The sequence below is a fragment of the Oryctolagus cuniculus genome, chromosome 7 (assembly GCF_051225735.1).
Source record: "Oryctolagus cuniculus isolate XC-2025 breed Fujian yellow rabbit chromosome 7, ASM5122573v1, whole genome shotgun sequence".
Classification (NCBI taxonomy): domain Eukaryota; kingdom Metazoa; phylum Chordata; class Mammalia; order Lagomorpha; family Leporidae; genus Oryctolagus; species Oryctolagus cuniculus.
In genome coordinates this window covers 72,526,822-72,554,597 of record NC_142873.1, presented here as the reverse complement: position 1 = coordinate 72,554,597, position 27,776 = coordinate 72,526,822, and the positions used below count along the sequence as shown (strand labels likewise).

The following is a 27,776-nucleotide window of genomic DNA, read 5'->3' as shown; positions in this document are numbered from 1 at the left end:
AGTTTACCCTGTTTCCTCTAGTAATTTGATGGTATTGGGTCACAGATTCAGATCCTTGATCCATTGTGATTTGACTTATGGATAAGGTGTAAAGTAGGGGTCTTGTTTCATACTTCTGTATGTGGAGATCCAATTTCCCAGCACCATTTTTTTTAAAGATTTTATTTATTTATTTAACCAGTAGAGTTACAGACAGTGAGAGAGAGAGACAGAGAGAAAGGTCTTCCTTCCGTTGGTTCACTCTTCAAATGGCTGCAACAGCTGGAGCTGTACTGATCCAAAGCCAGGAGCCAGGTGCTTCTTTCTGGTCTCCCAAGTGGGTGCAGGGGCCCAAGCACTTGGCCATATTATACTGTTATCCCAGGCCACAGCAGAGAGCTGGACTGGAAGAGAAGCAACTGGGCATAGTACCAGCCCCCATATGGGATGCTGCAGCCGGAGGATTAACTAAGTGCGCCACAACACCAGCCCCTCCCAGCACCATTTGTTGAAGAGAATGTCCATCCTTCAGGGATTGATTTTAGCTCTTTTGTCAAATATGAGTTGGTTGTAGTTGCACAGATTGATTCCTGGGGATTGTATTCTGTTCCATTGGTCTATATGCCCATTTTTGTGCCTGTACCAGGCTGTTTTGATTTTAACTGCCCGTAATATGTCTTGAAATCTGGTATTGTGATGACTCCAGGTTTATTTTTGCTGTTTAAGATTGTTTTAGTTATTAAGGGTTTATTTTATTTTATTTTTTTTATTTTTTGACAGGCAGAGTGGATAGTGAGAGAGAGAGACAGAGAAAAAGGTCTTCCTTTGCCGTTGGTTCACCCCTCAAACGGCGCACCACACTGATCCGAAGCCAGGATCCAGGTGCTTCTCCTGGTCTCCCATGGGGGTGCAGGGCCCAAGCACTTGGGCCATCCTCCACTGCACTCCCGGGCCACAGCAGAGAGCTGGCCACCCCGACCGGGACTAGAACTCAGTGTGCCGGCGCCGCAGGTGGAGGATTAACCTATTGAGCCACAGTGCCAGCCTCTTTTATTTCTGTTTGAATTTTAGCGTAGTTTTTTTTCTAGATTTGAGAAGAATGTTTTTGGTATTTTGATTGAGATTGCATTGAATCTGTAAATTTCTTCTGCTAGTGTGAACATTCTGATGATATTTATTCTTCCAATCCATGAACATGGAAGATTTTTCCATTTTTTTTGTGCCTTCCTCTCTTTCTTTAATGTTTTGTGATTTTCATTGTAGAGAAACTTCACATCTTTTGTTAGATTTATTCCAAGGTATTTAATTTTTTGTAGCTACTATGAATGGGACTGAGTTCAGAAATTCTTTCTCAGTTATGGCATTGTCTGTGTATACAAAGGATATTGATTTTGTGTGCTGATATTACATCCTGCAACTTTACTAAACTCTCTTATGCATTCCAATAGCCTCTTAATGGAGTCCTTCAGATCACATATATATAGAATCATATCTTCTGAAAATAGGGATAGCTTGACATCCTCCTTTCCAATTTGTAACCCGTTGATTTCTTTTCTTGCCTAATGGTTCTGGCTAAAATGTCCAGGACTATATTGAATAGCAATGGTGAGTGGGCATCCTTGTCTGATTCTGGATCTTAGTGGGAATGCTTCCAACATTTTCCCATTCAATAGATGCTGACTGTGAGTTTGTCAAATATTGCCTTGATTGCATTCAGGGTTGTCCATTCCATATCCAATTTGCTTAAGGTTTTCATTGTGAGTGGATGCTATATTTTAACAAATGCTTTTTCTGCATCTACTGAGATAATCATAGAGTTTTGGTTTTTCAGTTTGTTAATGTGATGTATCACATTGATTGATTTGTGAATGTTGAACCATCCAGGCATAACAGGAATAAATCCCACTTGGTCCAAGTGAAGTATTTTTCTGATGTGTTGTTGGATTCGATTGACTAGCATTTTGTTGAGGATTTTTACATCTATGTTCATCAGGGATACTGGTCTATAGTTCTCTTTCTCTGTTGTATCTTATTCTAGTTCAGGAATTAAGGTGATGCCTTACAGAAGGAGGGTGCGAAGATTCCCTCCATTTTCATTGTTTCGTACAGCTTGAGAAGAATCATGATTAGTTTTTCTTTAAATGTCTGGTAGAATTCAGCAGTGAAGCCGTCCAGTCCTGGGATTTTCTTTGGTGGCAAGGTCTTTATTACTGATTCAATTTCTGTCTTAGTTATTGGTCTGTTTAGATTTTCTATTTCTTCATGACTTACTTTTGGTAGACTGTGTGTTCCCAGGAATGTATGCATTTCCTCTAGATTCTCCAATTTGTTGTCATATAGCTATTTGTAGTAATTCATAGTAATTATTTTTATTTCTGTGATATCTGTTGTTACATCTCCCTTTTCATCTCTGATTTTTATTGATTTGTATCTTCTCCCTATTTTTTATGGTTAGTTTGGAAAGTGGTGTAGCATTTTTTTTATTTTTTCAAAAAACAGCTGTTCATTTCATTGATTTTTTGTATGGTTTTGTTTGTTTCAGTTTTGTTTATTTCTTCTCTAATTTTAATAATTTCTTCCCTACTACTAATTTCAGGTTTGGGTTTTTTTTTTCTTTTTTAGGTCCTTGAGATGCATTGATAATACATTTATTTGATGCCTTTCTAATTTCTTTGTATAGGCACTAATTGCTGCAAAGTTCCCTGTTAACACTGCCTTTGCTGTATTCCGTAGTTTTGATGTGTTGTGTTGTCATCTTCACTCATTTCCAGAAACATTTTGGTTTCCCCTTTGATTTTTTTTATGAACCTTGTTCTGTAAGGTATGTGTTGTTTACCTCCACGTGTTTGCATATTTTCTAGAGATCCTTGAGTTGCTAAATTCCATCTTCATTTCATTGTGTACAGAAAAGATACATGGTATGAAAATCCCTACTCGCTAAAACCACAACAAAAGAGAGAAATTATTCTACCAAATATAATGAGACTTCTAGAAGGTTGTAAAACAATGAAATTAAAATACAATTTTATTTTGGTTTAAAAACTTTTTGAAATCTTTATGGGTTTACATAACATGCATTTTCATGAAATTTTTGAAGTATATGATATTGCTATATTCTAAAAACTGTTACAAAGTATAATGTTTTAATGGTGTAATAATAGGTAAATTAACCATTGGCTGTCCTAATGAGTCCAGAAGCAGACATTATACATGGGAATTATTTACATATGATAAATGTACCTACACAAATGTGAAAATCTGTTAAAATTTTGCAGATCATTTGGATCAATGGGGATATCAGGACTATGAACTACTATGATGACTTAGTAATGCAATTTTTATTGAATATTCTGATATATTATAATAAGTTTTCACAGGTGCCCTGCAAGTCTTGCATATGTATGGTAATAGGAGCATTATACATAATAGGAAGAATATGGAAACAATCCTAAGGGCATCATCAGAATAATAAATAAGAAAATTATGTTGATTTATGTAGCAATCACAAGACAGCACACATACTGGTAAAAGAAAGGACAGGTAGACTTGAAAGCAAGTTTGAGAAACATAATGTTGAATGAAAAACGCAAGTTTTAGAATTATGGTTTTGTAAATTACAATGTATGGTACCATAGTTATGATACCACAAAACCAAATTATATATATGTATCTATTCCTTACAGGTAATTGTATGTGTGTTTATGCATAGCAAATTAAAGTATCTTAAATGTATCTAAAAGAGCAAAAAAAGGGAGTAAATTGTTTGGAAATTCTAATCTGCTGTGTGTACTGTGGAAGACTCTCCTAGGCAGAGATGCAGATGCTTGCCATGAGGCTCCCTCTATATTCACAGGAGTGATGAGTGCTAGAAGATGTATCTGGAGCAATTAGGAGGACTAAACACAAGGAAACACAAATGCAAAATGCAGTCGTCTTCTGGAATTTTAGCAGGTGTAGGCAATAGGGGAGTGACTTTAGTTAATGAGGATATATTCATTACTTTCTAGTTCTTGAATTTCAGCCAGTACAGGAGATTTTACGTTGTTAATTTCATTACTGTTCTTTATAACTCATGTGTATTCTTTCAGCACTTCAATAAAATGAGAAAAGCAAAAATGAAACAGCTCACTGAGATGAAAAATTAAACAAAATGTTAACAATTAAGAAATAAAAAGTTTTAAGCTTTCTTGTCACAAAAATCTATTAATTGCACAATCTGTGTTCTGTAGAGTAGGAATATAAAAATGTTTGATTTTTTTCTTCAATAATTGCTCTGTTTACTTTTCCTATTTTGTCTCTTAAGACTTTATTGGGGGGGGGGAGAATGTGTAGTTAAATGTTCATTTTCATATACTAAAACTCCAGTTGGTTCTATTTCGTAGATAGTTCAGTGCTTTCTCCCTACTGACAGTACCTGCTAGATACCAAGTAGAAAGGAGGTGTATGTGGTGGACATTCTCATTCCTATGCACAAACAATCCATCCTTTGCTTCTATCCTCTCCTGAAAGAGAAGGTAAAATGCTTACTGACTGGTACTGTTGTCATCTACTCTTGGTCTACACTGGTCTTGGCTGCTCTGTGAATTATTGCGGAATCCCTATGAGAGGAGTCTAATCACTGCTCAATTCCTTTATGGGGAAGCTGCAGTCCCTCTCCAACTCCCTATGTCCCACCTGGTCATACTCTTAAGAAGGGTGCCAGTGTGCAGCACTAGTAGTACAGTGGAAACTCCTATCTGCCATGTCTGTTTTACTTGTGTGATTTCCACTTTAGTTTATCGACCTGTGTTATCTTATTTAATAATTACAACAGTCCTATGGGGTATGCACTATTCCTAACTTCATTTCACAAGTGAGAAAAGTGAAGCTCAAAGAAATTCAGTCTGTACCTAACTATTGAATGTCGGAAATGGACAGAACAGAAGTATTCTAACTTCAAAACCTCAAGCCAAATGATAATCAATAGGATGCTTAGAGAAAATGAAATCAGACAATTGGAGGTAATTTAATCCAGTCCATGTTCAGAAGTGAGGAATCATTCCTGTTTACAATAGAAACCTTACTCATTTTCCTTGAGATTCAGTGCTCTTCTTCCTTGAACTGTGCTGGCTGTTAAATTACTAATCTATAAATTAATGCCAGTACTTTGTCCTTTTGGCTTTTCTTTTCTAAACCCTTTACCTATTGACATCGTCTTTAAATGTGTTTAAAAACATCAGTTAGGCTACAGGTTTTTAAGATTAGAATTTTGAAAGCCTATTCTATTGTTTTCAACATGCTTTTCTCATTTTAAATGACAAATAAAAATTATATATAAGGGTATGTCAAGAAGTCCATGGACAATGGAATTAAATGAATATGGTGCAAAAATTTTTGAAACCCTTACATAGTTTTTTTCAAAAAATACATTTTTCTGCAAAACTTTTGATGTCCTTTTATATATGTATAGTACACAATATGATGTTTTGATATAAACAGGGTTTCAAAAGTTTCATAGAAAATGCACTTTATTTATTTCCTTTTTCCATTGACTTTTTGAAGTCTTCCATATGCAAAAATGGAATAGCTAAAAAATCAAAATAATAGAATGTTAAAACAATTTTTAAAAAGACCAAAATCAGAAGATTCATATGATCTGATATCTATCCTATATAAAAGCTAGAGTAATGAGAAAAAATGGGGTATTTGATAAAAGGATTGACAGACAGAGCAGAGCTTAGAAATAGACACACAAATACAGCGACCCTTAAAAAAGTTCTACAAAATGTGTATTATTGGGGCCAGCACCATGGCGCAGTAGGTTAAGCCTCCACCTGTGGTGCCAGCATCTCATATGGTACCGGTTTTAGCCCCGGCTGCTCCTCTTCCAATTCAGCTCTCTGCTTATGGCCTGGGAAAGCAGTAGAAGATGGTACAAGTCCTCGTAACAGGTATAGGGGTATTTGATTTATGTATTTCTTCCTGGATGTCTTTCATGAAATTTGTCCATTTCATCTGTGTTTTTGACTTGATTAACATAAACATTATAAAATTTCCTCATAATCCTTTTAATATCTGGAGGAAAATAGTTATGTCACCCTCTTTTTCCTAGTATTGGTCACTTTTGTCCTCCCTAGTTTCTTTCTTCATTGGTTTAAACAGAAGTTCAGCTGTCACTGATCTTCTCAAATACCTGGAATTTGGTTGTGATTTCTACTTTGTTGATTTTCAGCATTACTTTTATTATTTTCTTTCTTCTGCTTAAGTTAGGTTCCATTTGCTACTCTTTTTCTAGTATTCTTTTAAGGTGCAAAATGAAGTCATCGATTTAGGGTCTACTTTTCCAGTGTAAATTATTGATGGCATAAATTTACCTCAGGCACTATTTTTTCTTTTCACATCTATTTTGGCACATTGCATTTTAATTTTCATTCATATAAAGTGTAATTTCCCTTTGCTTATAGTTTGACTGCCAGTTTGGATGTTTCACGAAGGTCTGTGAGTTGGGGGTTTGGTCCTCAATGTCTTATGTTATCTGTTGAGTGGTTTCAAGTTAATTGTTAATGTATTAAAGATAGAGAATTGATCTAATTATGGCAGCTAGGATGTGGGACAGGAAGAGTTCTTTATGTGGACATGTGGCCCTGTAGGGTAGCTCTCATGAGAGGGTCAGTTGCAATGGTTTTGCTTCCTTCCTCATCGTGTGAGATTTCCTCTGCACATGCTCCTCCACTGGCAGCCTCAGTTAGATGCCAGACGAATGAGGCCACCTGACCTTGGACTGGCATCCTCCACTCATAAACAGAAACAAACCTTCTTCTTTTCTAGAAGCTCCTCTGAGGTTATTTTAGTTGTAGTGATGAAAAGATAAGTGATACAGTTTCAAATATTTCTTTGACCAATGAGTCATTTAGATTTGTGTTCTATAACTTCTGTGATGATTAATTTTATGTGTCAACTTGGCTAGATTGTGGTGATTGGTTGTTTGGTCAAGCACTAGTCTAAATGCTGTTATAAAGGCATTTTTCAAATATGCTGTAATTAAGGGTTAGAAACAGTTGAGTTGAGGTAAAGCAGACACTTTCCTGTTCAATCAAAGCTTGAAGGGTAAAGATTGAGATTTCCCAAAGAAGAAGGAATTTTGTCTCCAGACTTCTATATGGAAATTCTGCTCTAGTTTCCAACTATTTTGAAATATTTCAGAACTCTTTCTAATTTTTGTGTCTAATTAACTCCATTGTAGCCAGATGACATGGTTTATATGATTTAAATTCTTCTAAATTTAGTGAGAATTATTTTATTGCCAAGAATATGGCCTAACTTGGTAAATGTTATGTATACACTTGAGAATAATGTGTTTTCTGCTTTTGTTAGCAGAATGTCCCAGGAATGTGTTTTAGTTCAATTTGGTTTTTAGTTATCTACATTTCTGTACCTGTACTTATTTAGTATTGCATTTATTCATTTTTTATTATTTTATTTGCCAGAGGGACACTGAAATGTACCACTATAGTGGTGCATTTGTCTATTTTTCCACAGTTCTATTTGTTCTTGATTCATTATTTTCTAATTCTGTTAATAATTTCACAAATATTTAGGAATGTTATATTCTATATTGAATTGACATTTTTATCATCATAAAATGATTTTCTTTATCCATACTAATTTCTTATGTAAAAACTACCTTTTCTGACATTAACTTACACACTCCAGTTTACTTTTGATTAGTGGTAGCATTTGCTTTCTGTTTATTCCATCTGTTCTTTTTTCCTACTTGCTACTTGTCCCATCTGCTTTTTCTTGCTTTTCTCTCTTTTGTATTCTTTGTGGATTTAGCTCTATTTAATCTTGGATGACTTATTAGCTTTAACACTTTGTTTTGGTATTTTACTGGTTGACTCAGCAAATATGGAGCACATCCCTAGCTCATTACAGATGAACATTAAGCAGTATTATTCCACTTTATCTGGAGCCTAAGTTCCTTATGTCAGTATACTTTTGCGCCCACTGCCCCTCCAGCCTTTGTGTTGTAACCCATCGTGTACTTCTACTTGTGTTGTAAACCCAACACATTAAACTGTTGCCCTCTACATGCTGTTTTTTGGTCCTGAAGTTGATTTATATAGTGGAATACTACACTGCTTGGCAAACTCTTCCTTCTTCTAAGTAGGAAAAGATGATGACTACTCCCCGCCTGTACCCAGAGATTCTCAGGTAGAAGAGGACAAAAAAAGGCTTCTTAAAGCCCATGCCTAACTACTTTTTATTTTACTAACTATTTTTATCTTTAAGTCTGTATTGCCAAACTTCAGTTGAACTTGTTCTCATTAATGGAGCTAAGCAACAGTTATGAGGAAAACACAAACAAACCATACTTATAATTTTTTATATTAACACTGATAATAGGTGATCATTATTTGTTAGTGCATATAAATATGATACTTGCAATGCAGTATAACATTTCTACAATGTATAACAATTTAAGACCTCAACTAGTTTGCTTCTTAAAATAATTCATAAAATGTTTATAAAAATTGCAGACACATAAGAATCTCTTGGTTCAAATTCATGATAAATTGCCTTATTGCTTCAGAAAATGGATAGTCACTGGTGAATAAATGACAGATTCTCTAGTAATGAATCATTGGGTTCATTAATTATTATAAAAGACAATGAAATATACCAATGAGTGAATAAATCATCTCAATGTTTTAGCAACTATTAAAATATAATTAGATGGTAGATGCTATACTACATCAAGATATTTTAGCAAAGAAAATATAATTTATTGTAGAAAACTATAACATTTCACTGAAAGATATCATCTGAACACATCCTGTAGCAAATAATAAGTGCTGAAAGAATATAACTTGAATAAACACTGAACCATTCAATGTTTCACTATTATTTGTATGATATATTTAAAGTATCAGCCTTTTGTAAATGTATATGTACCTGGCTATAGATGCATGTTTAATAAAATTGAGTTACATTTGATGAAAGGATTATAAATTTTTTTAAACTGGACAAAATCATTCCAAAATTCTTAGAAAAGAATAAATGTATCAGAATTTTTGAGTAATTGCTTTATTGTAAAATAATTAAGATAATGTATGCAAAATAACACTTAAAAACAAATGTTTAGGGTCCTGCGCTATGGCTTAGTGGGCATCTGAGACTCAAACCAACACCCATATGGGATGCCAACACTGCAGGCACAGCTTTACCCACTCTATCACAGTGCCAGCTCTGAAAATTAATACTTTATAATACTTTGTACTTACATATGAGTATATATACCATTAGATGTTTAGATTATTTCTTATAAAAATGTATGTATATTTGGGTACATCTGAATATACTAGAGAAAACTTGGAAATAATATAAACTAAATTATTACCAGTAGTCAGGTATGGATGGTGAATATATTTGGAAAAGTGGTTGAGGTATTTAAATTGTTACTTTTCAAAATTCTTTTAAAATGTTTCCTGGAGTGGTAGTGACCTGGTTTTCCTTTGAGTATGATATTGTGATGTCTACTGTTACATGAATATGGCCCAGGCCCAGAGAAATGGCAGAGTCACAGAATCAGCAATAAAAATACATTCAAAATGCCCTTTTTCCTAATTTATCTTCCTTGAAAAACCATGAATGGGAAACATAAATCAAAGCCATACTCCTTAATATCATATATGCTCTGCTTCCTCACACAGATGATTCCTTGAAACTCTGCCAAATGTAGCCTGAGTGCAAGAAAACTCACTTTTTACTCAAACCACCATCCCACATGACAGTTCAGCATAACCAAACTCCAAAGAACCAATCTTCTAAGCAGTGGCTTCACCAAATGTAACATATTTGATAAAGTTTCCATAACAGTCACAAGGTCTTCTCTTGTGACCCAACAGTCACAAGAGAAGAATATATTTCCCTGATACGTTGAACTTGTGCTTGCCAAATGATTTATTTTGGCCAATGGAATATGTGCTATCTGTGGGCTTTAAGAGACATCACGCTGTTTTGTTTCACCTTTCTAACACTCTACACCTTGACCACAGGAATAATGTGCATGTGGTAACTGCTTTCCATGAATCTGGGTCTAGCTGACCTATAGACCTGCTATGTGACAGGTATTGTGCTATTTGCTTTCTATGAGTTAAGCAAATTCTATCCTCCAAACAACTCTTTGAGGGAGGTAAGATTATTTCCTCTCAACCAACAGAATGGGGAAAAAAAAATATCTGCAAACTATTTGACTAGCAAGGGATTGATATCCAAAATCTATACAGAGCTCAAGAAACTCAACAGCAAAACAATCAAGATAAGAAATGGACAAAGTTGAACAGGAATTTTTCAAAAGAGGAAATTCAGATGGCCCATAGACATGAAAATATGCTCAGGATCACTAGCTGTCAGGGAAATGTGGTGCCTGCATCTCATATGGCACCAGTTCTAACCCAGGCTGCTCCTCTTCTGATCCAGCTCTCTTCTATGGCCTGGGAAAGCAGTGGAAGATGGTCCAAGTGTGTGGGCTCCTGCACCCTCATGGAAGACTCAAAAGAAGCTCCTGGTTCCTGGCTTCAGATTGGCTAACCTTTGGCTATTGCAGCCATTTGGGGAGTGACCTCTCTCATTTTCTATAATGCTACCTCTCAATTAAGTAAATGAAAATATTAAAAAAAAACACATTGAGATTTCATCTCACCCCAGTTAGTATGGCTTTCATGCATAAATCAAAAAACAATAAATGCTGGTGATGATGTGGGGGAAAAAGTAATCCTAATCTACTGTTGGGGGGAATCCAAACTAGTACAGCCATTCTGAAAGACAGTATGGAGATTCCTCAGAAATCTGAAACTCAATCTACCATATGATCCAGCCATCCCACACCTAGGAATTTACTCAAATGAAATTAAATCAGCATATGAACAAGTTATCTGTAAGCCTAAGTTTATTGCAGCTCAATTCACTATAGCTAAGATATGGAATCAACCCAGATGTCCATCAACTGATGACTGCATAAAGAAATTATGGTATATATATACTATGGAATACTACTAGGCTATAAAAAAACCAATGAAATCCTGTGTTTTGCAATAAAATGGATGCAGCTGGAAACTATAATACCTAATGAAATAAGACAGTCCCCAAAAGACAAATATAATATGTTTTCTCTGATCTGTGGTAACTATTAGAGTACCTAAAATGCAATGTATAGGAGTGAAATTGACATTTTGAGAATTGTTTATTATTTATACCCTTGTCTCTACTGTTGAAGTACAGTGTTTTTTTCTTCTTACTATTTTTTTCTGAATTATTTACTTAGCAGAGGGTTAAGCTTATTATTATAAGATAAACTGAAAGTATGTCACTGTAAAAATTGAAAGAATAAGAAAGGAAGGAGAGGGCTGGTGCCGCGGCTCAATAGGCTAATCCTCCGCCTAGCGGTGCTGGCACACGGGGTTCTAGTCCCGGTTGGGGCGCCGGATTCTGTCCCAGTTGCCCCTCTTCCAGGCCAGCCCTCTGCTGTGGCCAGGGAGTGCAGTGGAGGATGGCCCAGGTGCTTGGGCCCTGCACCCCATGGGAGACCAGGAAAAGCACCTGGCTCCTGGCTCCTGCCATCGGATCAGCGCGGTGCACCAGCCGCAGCGCGCTGGCAGCGGCAGCCATTGGAGGGTGAACCAACGGCAAAGGAAGACCTTTCTCTCTGTCTCTCTCTCTCACTGTCCACTCTGCCTATCAAAAAAAAAAAAAAAAAAAAAAAGAAAAGAAAGGAAGGAGAAGGAAGGGCGAGAACATGGACTGTTGGGAGGGTAGGGTGGGAAGTATCACTATGCTCTTAAATGGGTATATATGAAATACATTAAATTTGTTCACCTTATATAAATAAAAAATTATTCTAAAAAACTAGAAAAAAGATTATTGCTTCTGCTTTACATATGAGGAAGCTGACAAAAGGAACTCAAGTAAATTATCTAAGTTTATAGTGATAGATGGGATTTTAAAATATTCTACTTTTATATAATGTTCTTTGATCATGTGATACACTTATTTTAATAAAGTCTTCTACTACAGACTGAACATTTGCATCCTGCTAAAATTCATATATTCAAAATTAATCTATAATATGATGGTACTACATGGTAGGACCCTTGTGAAGTAATTAGGTCATGAGAGCAGAACCCTAATGAATGGAATTATTTCCAAAAAGAACTAGAGAATTCTCTTCCTCTTTCCACTTTGTGAAACCATACATGATCTAGGAGAGGCCCTTACCAGAAATTAATTGTGCCAGCACCAACAGTGGTAAGTAAATTTCTGTTGTTTATATGTCATCTAATCTGAAATTTTACTATACAGATCTAATATATTGATTCAGTTTCTTTTTCCAAACTGTCACAAGAGTATTATTCTCTATTTTATCATTATTATGTTTTAAAATTTTGTCTCTTAATTTTATATCATTCACCCTTGTAAGAAAAATATGGTTTTGTATGCAATTGTGTACAATTATCTTTTTTTTTTTTTTTTTTTGACAGGCAGAGTGGACAGTGAGAAAGACAGAGAGAAAGGTCTTCCTTTGCCGTTGGTTCACCCTCCAATGGCCGCCGCGGCCGGCGCGCGGTGCTGATCTGATGGCAGGAGCCAGGTACTTACCCTGGTCTCCCATGGGGTGCAGGGCCCAAGCACTTGGGCCATCCTCCACTGCACTCCTGGGCCACAGCAGAGAGCTGGCCTGGAAGAGGGGCAACTGGGACAGAATCCGGCGCCCCGACCGGGACTAGAACCTGGTGTGCTGGCGCCACAAGGCAGAGGATTAGTCTAGTGAGCCGTGGTGCCGACTTACAATTATCTTTTAAAGCCAATTAAAACTACCTCAGTATCTACATCTTACTTTTTATATAGGAGACAGTTAAACAAATCTCTGTAGATTTAAAATATTTTTATTTGGATTTTCTTCATTTTGGAATAATCACTTTAAATTTAAATCATAGCACATTGACAGCTATGCTCTCCTGATTCTCTATGGCATCGTTGTCCTATATTATATAGGTAAATAAATGGATAATATTATTTACAATATGCCAAAATAAAAACATGCAGAAAAATTTGCCTTTAGTTTTATTGGCTGAATGCTACCTAATAATTTTCATCTTTATATTTATCATATAAGCCAAATGACAGGACTTTTCTTTCCAAATGGCTAGAAGAATACCAACAGCAGAGATCAATAAATAGATTCCTTCATAAGTTATGATTGTATATCATTAATACCTTGGAATGAAGAGGAAGAACTAAGAGAATAAAAATATTGATAACATGACCAGTCTTCTTTATGAAACTCACTTATTAAAAGTTTATACTTGTCTATTTTATTTTTGGATGACAATGTAAAAGAGAAAAGTATGACATACAATCGACCCTATTGAGTCTATCTGTCACTAAACTAAAAAATATGTTAGAGTAAAAGTAGATTAATATGAGAAAAATGTTCTTTTACACTTACTACACTCACTTTTTGAAAATGAAAAAGTGAGCTAAAATGTAATTCAGGTAATTTTCTAAAATCCCATTTTATGAAGTGTTTATATGCAATGTATCCATGATTTATCTTGTGTCTGCTATAGATAAAAGATTAATGGAATTATTCATGGAATATTCAAGGCTTGAGGGAATATAGCTTTCTAATGGAAGGATAAATCCAATGCACTTTATAGATTATTTATTATTTTCAGCTTCACACAGCATTTATATAGTTATATAAAATGCTATGCAATTATTACTGTTTTAGTTCATTACTTGCCTATGATCTAATGAAGTATTTTCATTTTCAGTTGATTGGAAGGAAATATGAAGCTGTGGATTAACTGAAGTACTTTAGCTCCGAACACAAAATTAGGAGATGTGATAAATTTATCTTCAGATTTCCTAGAATAAGCCAGGAACTTAGTTCCCTGAATTTTAAGATACCAAAGTTTAATGTGCTCTTTCTTTTTTCTTTTTTCTTTTTTGACAGGCAGAGTGGACAGTGAGAGAGAGAGAGAGACAGGGAGAAAGGTCTTCCTTTTCTGTTGGTTCACCCCGCAATGGCCACTGTGGCCGGCACACTGTGGCCGGCTCATTCTATTCAATTCTGAGTGTTTCCAAACTAATACAGAATGCTGTTAAACATTAATGTGGTATGCTCTCTAACAAAAGATAAACTTAATTTAGTAAGGACAAGCTAATAAATAAAGGCAAAATGATGCCTTTACATTTTTGGTGGCTATCTATGCATGCACATGGTGTTGGGGGCATTTACATTAACCAGTCAGTCCCCAAGGATTCTTCCTCCTTTCATTCTATTGTGGCACCTTTCTTAGAATGACTACACATTACAGAACATAATGTACAGCCCATTATCCACTATTTCCAGCATTCGCTTCCTGGAAGTTTAAATCTCCTAATGGATATACAAATAGGATAGGTGCTACTGCAGTAAGAGAAGGAAGAGCAAGTAAGAGCTTAAATGCTGACGTGGCAAAGTGATAAAGGTTATGGAAGAACACTGATATTTATGCATAAAGTGTCAGCTAATTTTCTGATCAGAATGAACTCTGCAAATAAGTTAGACACCATCACAAAGGGTTTTATACCTTCTTTTTGCCAATAATGCCTTCCTAGTTCAGAATGTTGAATAGATATATAGATATAGATACAGATATAGATATATCAGTTTATTCTTTAATAAAAAATATTCCCAGTGAAAATTCTACTAGTAGGAACTTTCCAAGAAAGTTCTGCTTTTAGTCTACATTTGCACTGTATCTGCATATGTGCCATTTTTTAAAACATTGATTTATTTATGTGAAAGGCAGAGAGACAGACACAGACAGACAGACAGAAACCCTCCATCTGCTGGTTTACTTGTCAAATATCTGCCACAGCTGGCCTGGGCCAAGGCAAAGCCAGAAGCTGAGAACTCAATCTGGGTCTCCCATGTGAGTGACAGGGATCCATCACCTGCTGCATCTCAGCGTGCACACTAGCAGGAAGCTGGGATTGGGATTAGAACCTGACTGAACTCAGGAGCTCTGATAATGAGATCCATGTGTTCCAAGCAGCATCTCACTGATACGGTAAACAACTGTACCATCTTTTTAAGAGTATTCTTTCTTTAAAAATTATTTATAAATATTCCTGTGAAAAATTGACCAAAGTGTTACAGGTCTACATTTTTTTCTCAAATAATCTCTGACCCTACCTTTTGGAGTTTGGAAATTTAGCTGAAAACTGTACATGAATATCAGCCTAATCTTTGTCTAAACATATGAAGGTAAAGTCTACCAACTAAACAAACAGAATGTAAGAGTTTATATGAAAAATCATGTCCCTGTTATCTGACAGTGAATATAAGACCTGTATATGTCTCTGCTATTTGAAAACAAATGAGGAGGAAAGAACAGATACAATACTAATATCCAGACTTGGAAAAATTTTGCTGGTTACAGAAAAGAAAAATTATTGAAGAGAAAGCATTAACTTTGAAAATGACAACATAGGAAACAATAACATTTGATAAACATGCTTCATAACTTGTAAAAACTGAATTAGGTATCTCCACAATCCACAATCAGCCTAGATCAGTCAAAGAGAAAGGCAGAAGTGAAAAGGAATCTGACTAAATAAGAAAATACAATAAGGAAATGAAAATGGATTGAGACTAAGTCCGTATAAATCTGTAGACCCAATGTAAAAACAAATAATTGATTTAAGAGGACCCGGTAAGAGTGATTTAACTAACTTAAAAGATGGAAAAAAGCAATCACTAGAAAGAAGCAACAGAGCCGGCACCGCGGCTCACTAGGCTAATCCTCCGCCTTCAGCGCTGGCACTGCAGGTTCCAGTCCCAGTTGGGGTGCCGGATTCTGTCCCGGTTGCCCCTCTTCCAGTCCAGCTCTCTGCTGTGGCCCGGGAGTGCAGTGGAGGTTGGCCCAGGTCCTTGGGCCCTGCACCCGCATGGGAGACCAGGGGGAAGCACCTGGCTCCTGGCTTCGGATTGGTGTAGCATGCTGGCTGCAATGCGCTGGCCATAGCAGCCACTTGGGGGATGAACCAACGGCAAAAGGAAGACCTTTCTCTCTGTCTCTCTCTCACTGTCTAACTTTGCCTGTCAAAAAAAAAAAAAAAAAAAAAAAAAAAAAAGAAGCAACAAAATGGGAGAGGTGAAGATATCATGTGCAGCAAGATGAAACACACTGTCCTCTCTCTTCTTCAGATAAAGGATTCAGATTGACTCACAAATAACAGACTTTTCTACTAATTTACCTGTGAGCTCCATTCCACCAAATGAAGAGAAAATGCTTGATGTTCTTATTGTCCTAAGCCAGCTTGACACTATTAGGGTAAAGATCAATTATGTTATTGGATATCAAAAATATTATAAATTAAATACTAGGAAATAAAATTAAAAGTACTTTTTTCTTTGATAAAAAGGCTTTTGCTAGGAATAGGAGAACTATTTAATGTAAAGCAACGTGTTATTACAATTTACCATTTACTATGTCCCAAAGAAGGGAACCTATTATTTTTACAGAATGAAAAGCATTAGATAAAATTCAAAATATTCATTTAAAAAGTTTCCATTGAAATAGGAACAAAGAGAAACCTCTATTCTCTAGTGAATAAATATGCATATGCATTAACATATAGAATATAAAATCTTAAGCTAACTGTGTGTCTGTAATGTAGCAGTCCTTTTCTCCTATACCTATACAATGATACAGTTTATAATAATGATGTTGATGCATATCTCCATGTATTGACATGGAATGCCTTAGAGATAAATATATAAAATCAAAGTCAATATGCAAGACAAACTGAATATTTTATATTTGGGATTACTAAACTAATAAAAATACAATATATTTGGGAATACTAAAGTGTCACTATTACTTTATATATTTTTCTTTTTCTAAAAAAATTTATTTATTTATTCAAGAGGAAGAGTTACAGAGAGAGAGAGAAAGAGAGCAAGATCTTCCATCAACTGGTTCACTCCCCAAATGGCCGCAATGGCAGGAGCTGGGCTGATCTGAAGCCAGGAGCCATGAGCCTCCTCCAGATCCCCCATGAAGGGTGCAGGGGCCCATGCACTTGAGCCATCCTCCACTGCTCTCCCAGGTCACCTGCAGAGAGCTGAATCAGAAGTGGAGCAGCCAGGACCAGCGCCTACATGGGATGCTGACACTGCAGGTGGAGGACCAACCCACCACACCACAGCACCAGCCCCTATATGTTTTTCTAGTTGTATGGAATGCTCCTGGGATGATAGATATAACAAAAAAGAAGAAGAAGAAGATCACCATCACTGGATCCACCCTCTGAGGGACTCATATATATGGCATATAAGAGATACTTACTGCTCACTTCATAGCTGTTTTTATATTCTAGTATTTGACATCCCATTTATTTTCAAAATAAAACTTTTTAAAAGACAGTCATGTGTGTGCATGCATGTGTGTGTGTGTATGTGTGAAGTAATCACAAAGAAAAAGGAAGTAGAAATATCAAAATCTTTGTTCACACTAGAATGGAACCCTAAAACTAATTTTATATTGATAGATGTCAAAATGTGTTGATAAATATATATTAGTCATTATTCATAATGTAGAAAAATCATTGATCACTGTGCTATTTGGATTATAAAAACCAAATTGAAAATACAAGCAGGAATTTAAATAAACACAATTATTTTAGTATATTTCACACAGTAATTCCATGGTCTGACCACTTGAGTAGGAAAAAGTATGGAGAGGGAGGACCCATAAATAAAATGGTTGAATGAAATACAGTGGACACATATAAGTTTGTATATAAGAAACCAAATAGGTACTTTTATGTTAAGCATCAATGGAGCTATTTTTTAAATGATCTATTGTAGGCAGCATGAAAGTAAATTCCAAAGAGTAAAATGTTCTCTCCATCTGCTACAAAATTGTAGAGGATACCCTATCCAAACATGGGCTTTCTTGAGGTCCCTGAAATACTGTAGAGATAGAAAGATTTCCAAGGGCACCAAATCAGTTTTATTTAGTACTTGGTTCTACAAAGAGTGTGGAGTTTCTCCGGGTGTTCACAGGTTCTTGTTCAAGTCTGCATTCCTTTTCTTAAGACTGCACTTGGTATTCCACTTTGCTTTGTCATATCCCTAATTTTGCTGTGTGTCTTGATATGCACTTGAATAATGTACTCTTTTACCATTTTAAGCATTTCCAGTAGTCTGAAAGGACACCAAAAGTAGGAATCCTGGGGGTCATTTCACTGTGACCCAAACTTGGTAACCTTTATCCTCCAATTTATTTAGAGATGATTTATTATTTGAGTCAATAAAATATATATGTAAACTCTTTAGAAAATAGTGTAGCCATTTCTAAAGGGTCTCCCTCGTTGAGGGCTATATAATGTAGTAGTTAAGATTAAATGACATACTATCTTGGGTTTGCTTCATGAAAGAGTCAAAGGTGGAACAAGAATAATAAGAATAGAAATGAAATCTTATTGGCCATAAATTGATAATTGTTAAAACTGATGATTAATATGAGAGGTTATTATGTTATTTTTCTATTGAGTATTTCCTTATTTTTTTAAATTTGAAAAGCAGAGCTACAGAGACAACAGGAGAGACAGAGAGAGAGAGAGAGAGAGAGAGAAATCCTCCATACACTGGTTCACTCCTCAAATAGCTGCAACAGTTGGGGCTAGACCACGCCGAATCCAGGAGCCCAGAGCCTCTCCAAAGCCAGGGCCATCTTCCATTCTCTCCCAGCAGAGGCTTAACCTGCTATGCCATCTTGTGCTACTTTTCCCAAGCACATTATCGGGGAGCTGGATAGGAAATGGAGCAGAACTAGCACTCATATGGCTGCACTTGTAGTTTTGCAGGCATTACAGGCAGCAGCTTAATCTGATGCACCACATACTGGTCTCCTATGTTCCTTTTTAACTATTGTCTTGGATTTTCTTGGATTCTTTATTTTTAATCCACCCCACAGTAAGTTAGTAGTTATAAACGATTTTAATAGTTATCATACCAATACAACATGCATTTTTGGTTATTAGAAACTAATGTTACTTTTGGCATTTTTCAAACAAGGTGAAGGTCTTCTATCATGTTAAGGCCATAGCACTTTCTCCATTGTTGTCATGCGATATAAGTCTACATATTTTTAATCCCATAAATAGCACTATGGTATTATGTGGTTGCTATTCACTTAGAATTATTCACATTCATATTTTAAACTATCTTTTTATATGGCAAGATATTTCAAACATCACAGAACTCACTTTTGTATCAGTTTTCTGTGAATTTACTAGGAAAGAATCCTCTCGGTTTTTGCTTCTTCAAAAATTCCCAAGTTTACCTTTTTGTTTGAAAAAGAATCTCATCAGTTAGTTGCAAGTTTCTTTCCACATTTTAACATTTGGCTTCAAATTTTGGCTTGTAATGTTTTTCTTTTAAAGAAACTAGGCTTTAAAAGAAAGAGAAAAAAAAGAAACTAGGCTGTTATTTTTCTATTTTAAAGTAATATATTTTCTTTTGATAACATGATATTCCCTTTTGTCTGACAAGTGTTCATATGTTTTCCTTTATATTTAGCTTGCTTACAGTATGTATTCATTCTTGAATAAATCACTGATGATTCCAATTTTAAATCTGTAAAATACAACTCACCCATCATATCTTCAAATATTGGCTATTCTCATTCTCTCTTCTCTTCTGAGGCTGTAATATAAATATTTTAGATATTTCTATCTTTTCTATATGATTTCTATATTCTTTTTTGAATTTAACATCTTATTTGTTATTTCCATGCTTCAATCTATATAATCTCTATTTACCTTTCTTCTAGTTCACTAATGTTCAATTTTCATTAACCTACCATTAATTCAATCCATTGATTTTTAAATTTTAATTATTTTCCCTTCCTGTAATTTCCATCATACTCTTCTTTTGAGGATAGTTATCTGCTGAAATTGTCCATTTTATCTTGTACTTGAAAATATTAATCAATATTATTTTAAAGTTCAAACTTTGTAGCTCCAATACGTGGATCATCTATGGCTCTGAGTATGCTCCCTATTTTTTATTGAGATAGTACTGCATCTGGTGTTATAGGGACTCTGTTCTCAGTGTCAGACAATGGGTACACTTATATGTAGATGAATATCCATAAATGAACAGACCCTGGCTGATGTCATCTGTTTCCAGAGAAGATTCACTTTTGTTTCTTGCTATCAGCCTGATTTCGGAGTAGATCACCTTACTCCCGCAAGGAGTAAGATTTGGAAAACTAATTTTCTGTCCTGTGAGGAATAATCTATTTTCAGTTTACCCTTCTTCCTAGTATATAACACTTCAGGGACCTAAACTGAATGTCTAAGGTAATTTCCAGGGCCCTCATCCTTAGCAGGTCCTGAACTAAACTTTGTCTTTCTCACACTGTAACAGTGTTGAAAATTCTGCTAGGTTCTCAGATTTATAGCTACTGATTTCTACTTGCCTCTCAGACATAGCTATAACTTACCAACAACAAACACTTCAAGGAGAATAGTGACACCATATGTTGGGATAACCTCAAAGCATCTTTCTTCTCTTTTCACTTCTCAGGTTCTGAATGCCTTGGTAGTTCTCTAATGTTGATTAACTGTTTTTATTTTTTTAACAATAAAGCTTTTTCAGTTCCTCATTGTTGAAATATAGATCTGAATCAGCTTAGCTCTTTATAGACAAAATTGGAAGTCTGAATTACATATTACTAGGGTGTTGGATGTGTGGATAATTTTTTATTACTATTGTAATTGAAAAAATAAGTTGATTTCTTTTCCATATGTTTATTATATAAAATGTATTTGAAGGTTAGTTATAGGAGAAAAACATTTGTAGATGACCAAAACAGATTACATAAGACTGAATTAAAATTAAGAGATTGTGGAATAATGAAAGTTAAGAGATGAAAGCTATTCAAGAAGATAGAAGAATTTAATTTGTGACTGATAATGAGAGGCTAATTAAGATAAAGAAAAAAGGTGATACGTAAGGATGTGTTTACTCCAGATATTAAACATAACAACTAAACCACACATATTCCAACTGTGATACAGGTGTCAACAATTATCAATTGAAGAAAACAAAAGACCCCCAAACAAACCCAAAAATGTATACAACTATAAATGTTATTATTTTGTCATAAATGTGGTGGTTTAATTCAGTGAAGAAAGAATGATTGATTAAATACACAGCTTTGTGTGATAATGGTGATCGTCACATATCTGTGACAATGCTATAAGCCATTAAATTGTACACCTTAAATAGGTGAATTATAGGATAAGTGAATTGCATCTCAATGAAACTGTTTCCTAAAAATCGGTATCATTGCAACTCCTAAGCATACCAAGTGAGGAAAAAAGTTATATCCTTAATTCATATCGTATATCAAAACATATTCCAGATTGATGAAAGACAGAAACCATACATAATATTATGTAGAGACAGAGCTTTAATAATTTCCTTACTTAACAAAGAAAAAATTAATTCATGTGGCCAGCATTGTGGCACAGGAGTTTAATCCAGTGCTAGTGTCACCAGTACCCCATTTCCAAGGTCCAGTTCAAGTTCTAGTTGTTCGCTTCCATGCTGCTTCCTGCTAATGTGTCTAGGAAGGCAGCAGAAGATAGACCAAATGTTTGGGCTTTTGTCACCAGTTAGGGAGACGGAGATGGAGTTCCTGGCTCCTGTCTTCAGCCTGGCCCAGATCCAGTCTTGTGGCCATTTAGGTGATGAACCAGTAGATTAGAAACCTCCCTATCTCTCTCTTCCTCTGTCACTTTGCCTTCCAAATAGATAAATAAGTAAATACTCGGGAACACATGTTATTTTCAAAACTTAAAAAAAATTCTAGGGAAAATAATTTCAAAATATAAATATTATAATAAAGTTAGAAATTAGGCAAACATTTGAATCACTATATTTACGAAACAAATATACTTAAAAATTCAAATAAATAAATTTAATTATAAAAATAATATAATAACAGGTAAATTAATAATGGTTATAATTTAAAAGAATGCTATAAAACTTAAGCTTATACGTCTCAATGAAATAGAGTTGTTGCAAGAAGATAACTAGTAATTTTTTTTTTTGACAGGCAGAGTGGACAGTGAGAGAGAGAGAGAGACAGAGAGAAAGGTCTTCCTTTTGCCGTTGGTTCATCCTCCAATGGCTGCCACGGCTGGCGCGCTGCAGCCAGCACACCGCGCTGATCCGAAGGCAGGAGCCAGGTGCTTCTCCTGGTCTCCCATGGGGTGCAGGGCCCAAGCACTTGGGCCATCCTCCACTGCACTCCTGGGCCACAGCAGAGAGCTGGCCTGGAAGAGGGGCAACCGGGACAGAATCTGGTGCCCCGACCGGGACTAGAACCCGGTATGCCGAGACCCAGCTGCTCTTCTTCCGATCCAGCTCTCTGCTATAGCCTGGGAAAGCAGTGGAAGTTGGCCCAAGTCCTTCGGCCCCTGCACCCACGTGGGAGACCCGGAAAAAGCTCCTGGCTCCTGGCTTCGGATAGGCACAGCTCCAGCGTTGTGCCCAATTGGGGAGTGAACCATCAGATGGAAGACCTCTCTCTCCGTCTCTCCCTCTCACTGTCTCTAACTCTACCTCTCAAATAAATACATAAAATCTTTTAAAAAAATCATTATCTTTCATGATTCAGTCCACTTTGACTTAAAACTGATTTTTAAATACTCACAGATGTCATAGTAACATACCGCTAACATTTGTAATTTTTACTCCTCTACACACACACAATTAAATTTCTCACTTTCATATACTGAGATTCTCAGTCTGTATGTATCCCAACAGCATGTTTCAGAAGATTTCTGTCTTTAGTCATTGAAGACAGTTAATTCCTTTTGTTCAGCCAACCAGGTTAATTAAACAACTTCATCAAAGAAAAAATTTTACTTAAAATAAAAATGCTTTGGAACTGAAAGGAAAAAAGTGGTTAAACAAGATGTATTCAAAATGTTAACCTTGTTTATCCATTCCTGTAAAAACATTACTTGAACACAAATGAGGTGTGAGGCATTTACTATAATCTGCTTTTTTGTTGCCATTTCTACTTTATTTAAATATTACAAATGACAGATCAGAGAATAAAATGTATCTAATTTTTCAAGAGGACATTCCTACAGTTGTTTCATTTGCATTTTCATAGGAACTATGTGTGAAATAGACAAATATAAGCAAATATAACGTGGTCCATATGGCAAGAGGGCAATGCACCTTAGGTATAAGCACCCAATACGAGGGCTGTCTGTCCAAAGGGTTAGTGTCTCCTGGGCTCCATCAGCAGCTCAAATCAACATGGAGTCAATGTCAAATTTTCTCAAATATTTTCTCAAATTTTCTTAGATTTCTATTTTATGTTTCTTCTTCCTATCCCGGAATTTACAGTCACAGCATCATCTAGAAATGTTAGCTGACTATCTGATCTTGGCCATATTATTCCTTAATCAGTTTCATCTTAAGAACACCTGTTATTTGAGATCATGAGGCTTCCACTTGGGGTTCCACCAATACTTCTTTAGCTGTCTGCTTCCCTAGATATTTAATGGCAACCTATAATCTTGTGGCCTTTCACAGTTAATCACCATGGTTTGCTTCTGGGGCAAGATTATGCCTATTACACTGTGTTCCAGTAGTCCCTCACTTATTCCATTTGTCCATCAGTATTTACTGAGTGGTTAATAGGCGCCAGCCATTACTTTAGTTGTTGGGGTTGTATGCAGAAATTCAAATCCACAACTATGTCTTCAGACTTCTCTCTCCTCAATTCTTAGGTTGCAGCTTTTGCTCTAGTAAAATAGCATTGCTCAGGCTCTTCACCTCCGTGCTTCTACTCCTGCTACTCATCCTTCAATATTAAGTTCAAGCCACATTCAAGCAGCTTGTCTTTTTTGATTTTTTTTTTTAATTTTTTTTTTGACAGGCAGAGTGGACAGTGAGAGAGAGAGAGAGACAGAGAGAAAGGTCTTCCTTTTTCCATTGGGTCACCCTCCAATGGCCGCCACGGCCAGCGCGCTGCGACCGGCGCACCACACTGATCTGATGGCAGGTGCCAGGTGCTTCTCCTGGTCTCCCATGGGGTGCAGGGCCCAAGCACTTGGGCCATCCTCCACTGCACTCCCGGGCCACAGCAGAGAGTTGGCCTGGAAGAGGGGCAACCGGGACAGAATCCGGAGCCCCAACCGGGACTAGAACCCCGTATGCTGGATTAGCCTAGTGAGCCGCGGCGCCGGCCCTAGCAGCTTGTCTTTTAATACTCTTTCCTGTGAGAGGCTTGACTGATTGCTCCTCTTCTTGGTCTCCTAGTGGCTATGTCATCACTATATTGAAAATATCAGTCCAAGACTACAGGATCAGAGCTCCATCCTATTCATCTTTATGTATACCATAAACAACTACCTGGTTGGACATAGTAGCCACCCTGTAAGTGTTCTTTGAAAAGCATGTAAACTATACTGAACTAAGTCTAATAAGCGAGTAAGGTAACCAAACAAGGATATATTATATAATATGGTAAAAGAAAAGCATCTGTAACGTAGAAAAAAATACAAAATGAGAATGGAAAGAAGGAAAAGAAACTAATTCTGTGGGCAAGTTTTATAACTATTATTGTTGTACCTAACCAGTTCCTTCAGCTAAGTTCCCTTTGTTAAATATCTTGGGGGAATTTAGAGTGGATATATATATACATTATATATAAAATATATGTATAAATATATAATATATAAATATAAATATATGTATAAATATATAATATATAAATATATATGAATATATAATATATAGATATATAAATATATTATATAAGCATATATATAATATATATATAAATACACTGGACCATGATTTATTCATTCTGCCTGGAGATGCCAAGGATATACCTTAAAGAATAATTAACATTGAGGGATATATAAGAAAAGCAGGAAAACTTTACAGACTTTAAAAGCAAAAATGAGCTGGACCAGTCCTTTTTAATCAAGTGCACAATGACATAAAGTGACTCTAATTTTAAATGGATTTTCATAAGATTTCACTTGAAAAAAGAATTTTCCAGCAGAGAAAAATAAAACTCAAGATGTAGAATCCTAATTCAAAGATATGAATCCAATTGGGAACATGTCAGTGACTATGATATTCAACTCTGTTTAATGGTAAAATTCCTCATGGTTCATGTTGTCCACTGTGATCTTTCAATAATATTGTAAAATAATGTTTTACATATTAAAAAATCATTAAAGATTAAAATAGATTTCCTAAAGTCATACATGAGACAGATTAGATTAGAAACTCTATTTTATAGGTAAAATCCAATGTATTATTCATTACATCATGTAGGCTTTCATTATAGATGCAAGATATTTGGAGATAGAGGGTTTATAGCTTTGTCAGATCAGAGCATGCTTATAGGTGCATCAAATATTGATATGAAAATAAAATGCACACCACCATTTTTCATTGCAATGACTAAGATTCATTGGTAAGTACTAAAAATGCTAATCCTTACTATTTGCACTTCTTTTTTAAAAAAACTTTTATTTAATGAATATAAATTTCCAAAGTACAGCTTATGGATTACAATGGCTTCCCCCCCATACCGTCCCTCCCACCCACAACCCTCCCCTTTCCCACTCTCTCTCCCCCTCCATTCATATCAAGATTCATTTTCTATTCTCTTTATATATAGAAGATCAGTTTAGCATACATTAAGTAAAGATTTCAACAGTTTGCTCCCACACAGAAACATAAAGTGAAAAATAATAGATGATTTTTAAATGATGATGAAATCAGATCAGACCTATTGTCATGTTTAATCCCAGCGAGAGTCAAGTTGGGAATTGATAATTTCTTCTTTTTTTTTTTTTTTTACAGAAGATCAGTTTAGTATACATTAAGTAAAGCTTTCAACAGTTTGCACCCCCATAGAAACACAAAGTGAAATATACTGTTTGAGTACTCGTTATAGCATTAAGCCTCAATGTACAGCACGCTAAGGACAGAGATCCTACATGAGGAGTAAGTGCACAGTGACTCCTGTTGTTGACTTTACAAATTGACACTCTTGTTTATGGCCTCAGTAATCTCCCCATGCTCCAGTCATGAGTTCCCAAGGCTATGGAAGCCCCTTGAGTTCCCTGACTCTTATCTTGTTTAGACAAGGTCATAGTCAAAGTGGAGGTTCTCTCCTCCCTTCAGAGAAAGGTACCTCCTTCTTTGAAGACCTGTTCTTTCCACTGGGATCTCACTCACAGAGATCTTTCATTTAGGTTTGTTGATTTATTTATTTATTTATTTATTTTTTTTGCCAGAGTGTCTTGGCTTTCCATGCCTGAAATACTCTCATGGGCTTTTCAGCCAGATCAGAATGCCTTTAGGGCTGATTCTGAGGCCAGAGTGCTATTTAGGACATCCACCATTCTATGAGTCTGCTGAGTATCTCGCTTCCCATGTTGGATCACTCTCCCCTTTATTTATTCTATCGGTTAGTATTAGCAGGTACTAGACTTGTTTATGTGCTTCCTTTGACTCTTAGTCCTTTCATTATGATCAATTGTGAACTGAAATTGATCACTTGGACTAGTGAGATGGCATTGGTACATGCCACCTTGATGGGATTAAATTGGAGTCCCCTGGTATGTTTCTAACTCTACCATTTGGGGCAAGTCAGCTTGAGCATGTCCCAAATTGTACATCTCTTCCCTCTCTTATTCCTACTCTTATGTTTAACAGGGATCACATTTCAGTTAAATTTCAACACTTAAGAATAACTGTGTATTAATTACAGAATTAAACCAGTCATATTAAGTAGAACAGACAAAAACTACTAAGAGGGATAATGTATTAGTTGTTCATTAACAGTCAGGGCTATGCTGATCAAGTCACCGTTTTTCATAGTGTCCATTTCACTTCAACAGGTTTCCTTTTTGGTGTTCAGTCAGTTGTCACCAATCAGGGCAAATATATGGTATTTGTCCCTTTGGGACTGGCTTATTTCACTCAGCATGATTTGTTCCAGATTCCTTCATTTTGTTGCAAATGACTGGATTTCATTGTTTCTTACTGCGGTATAGTATTCTAAAGAGTACATATCCCATAATTTCTTTATCCAGTCTACCGTTGATGGGCATTTATGTTGGTTCCAGGTCTTGGCTATTGTGAATTGTGCTGCAATAAACATTAGGGTGCAGACCGCTTTTTTGTTTGCCAATTTAAATTCCTTTGGGTAAATTCCAAGGAGTGGGATGGCTGGGTCGAACGGTAGGGTTATATTCAGGTTTCTGAGGAGTCTCCAGACTGACTTCCATAGTGGCTTGACCAGTTTGCATTCCCACCAACAGTGGGTTAGTGTCCCTTTTTCCCCACATCCTCGCCAGCATCTGTTGTTGGTAGATTTCTGTATGTGAGCCATTCTCACCGGGGTGAGGTGAAACCTCATTGTGGTTTTCATTTGCATTTCCCTGATTGCAAGTGACCTTGAACATTTTTTCATGTACCTGTTGGCCATTTGGATTTCCTCTTTTGAAAAATGTCTATTGAGGTCCTTAGCCCATCCCTTAAGTGGGTTGTTGGTTTTGTTTTTGTGGAGTTTCTTGATCTCTTTGTAGATTCTGGTTATTAACCCTTTATCTGTTGCATAGTTTGCTAATATTTTTTCCCATTCTGTCGGTTGTCTCTTCACTCTCCTGACTTTCTTTTGCAGTACAGAAACTTCTCA

At 36.0% G+C, this 27,776-nt stretch overlaps 1 long non-coding RNA gene across 8 annotated transcripts in view; it reads right to left on the bottom strand.

Annotated features, from left to right (window-relative positions):
- Positions 1-27,776, bottom strand: part of LOC103350114 (uncharacterized) — a 154,468-nt gene that overhangs the window by 91,384 nt on the left and 35,308 nt on the right. For 3 of the 8 annotated variants that reach the window (XR_016210878.1, XR_016210874.1, XR_016210875.1), the window contains one exon: positions 19,673-19,723. The exons of 4 other annotated variants lie outside the window; for them this stretch is intronic. This is a non-coding gene — a long non-coding RNA (uncharacterized LOC103350114). Of the gene's footprint in view, positions 1-19,348; positions 19,470-19,672; positions 19,724-27,776 lie in introns of those variants that run through there. One more of the 8 variants, XR_016210876.1, reaches the window with a different exon arrangement.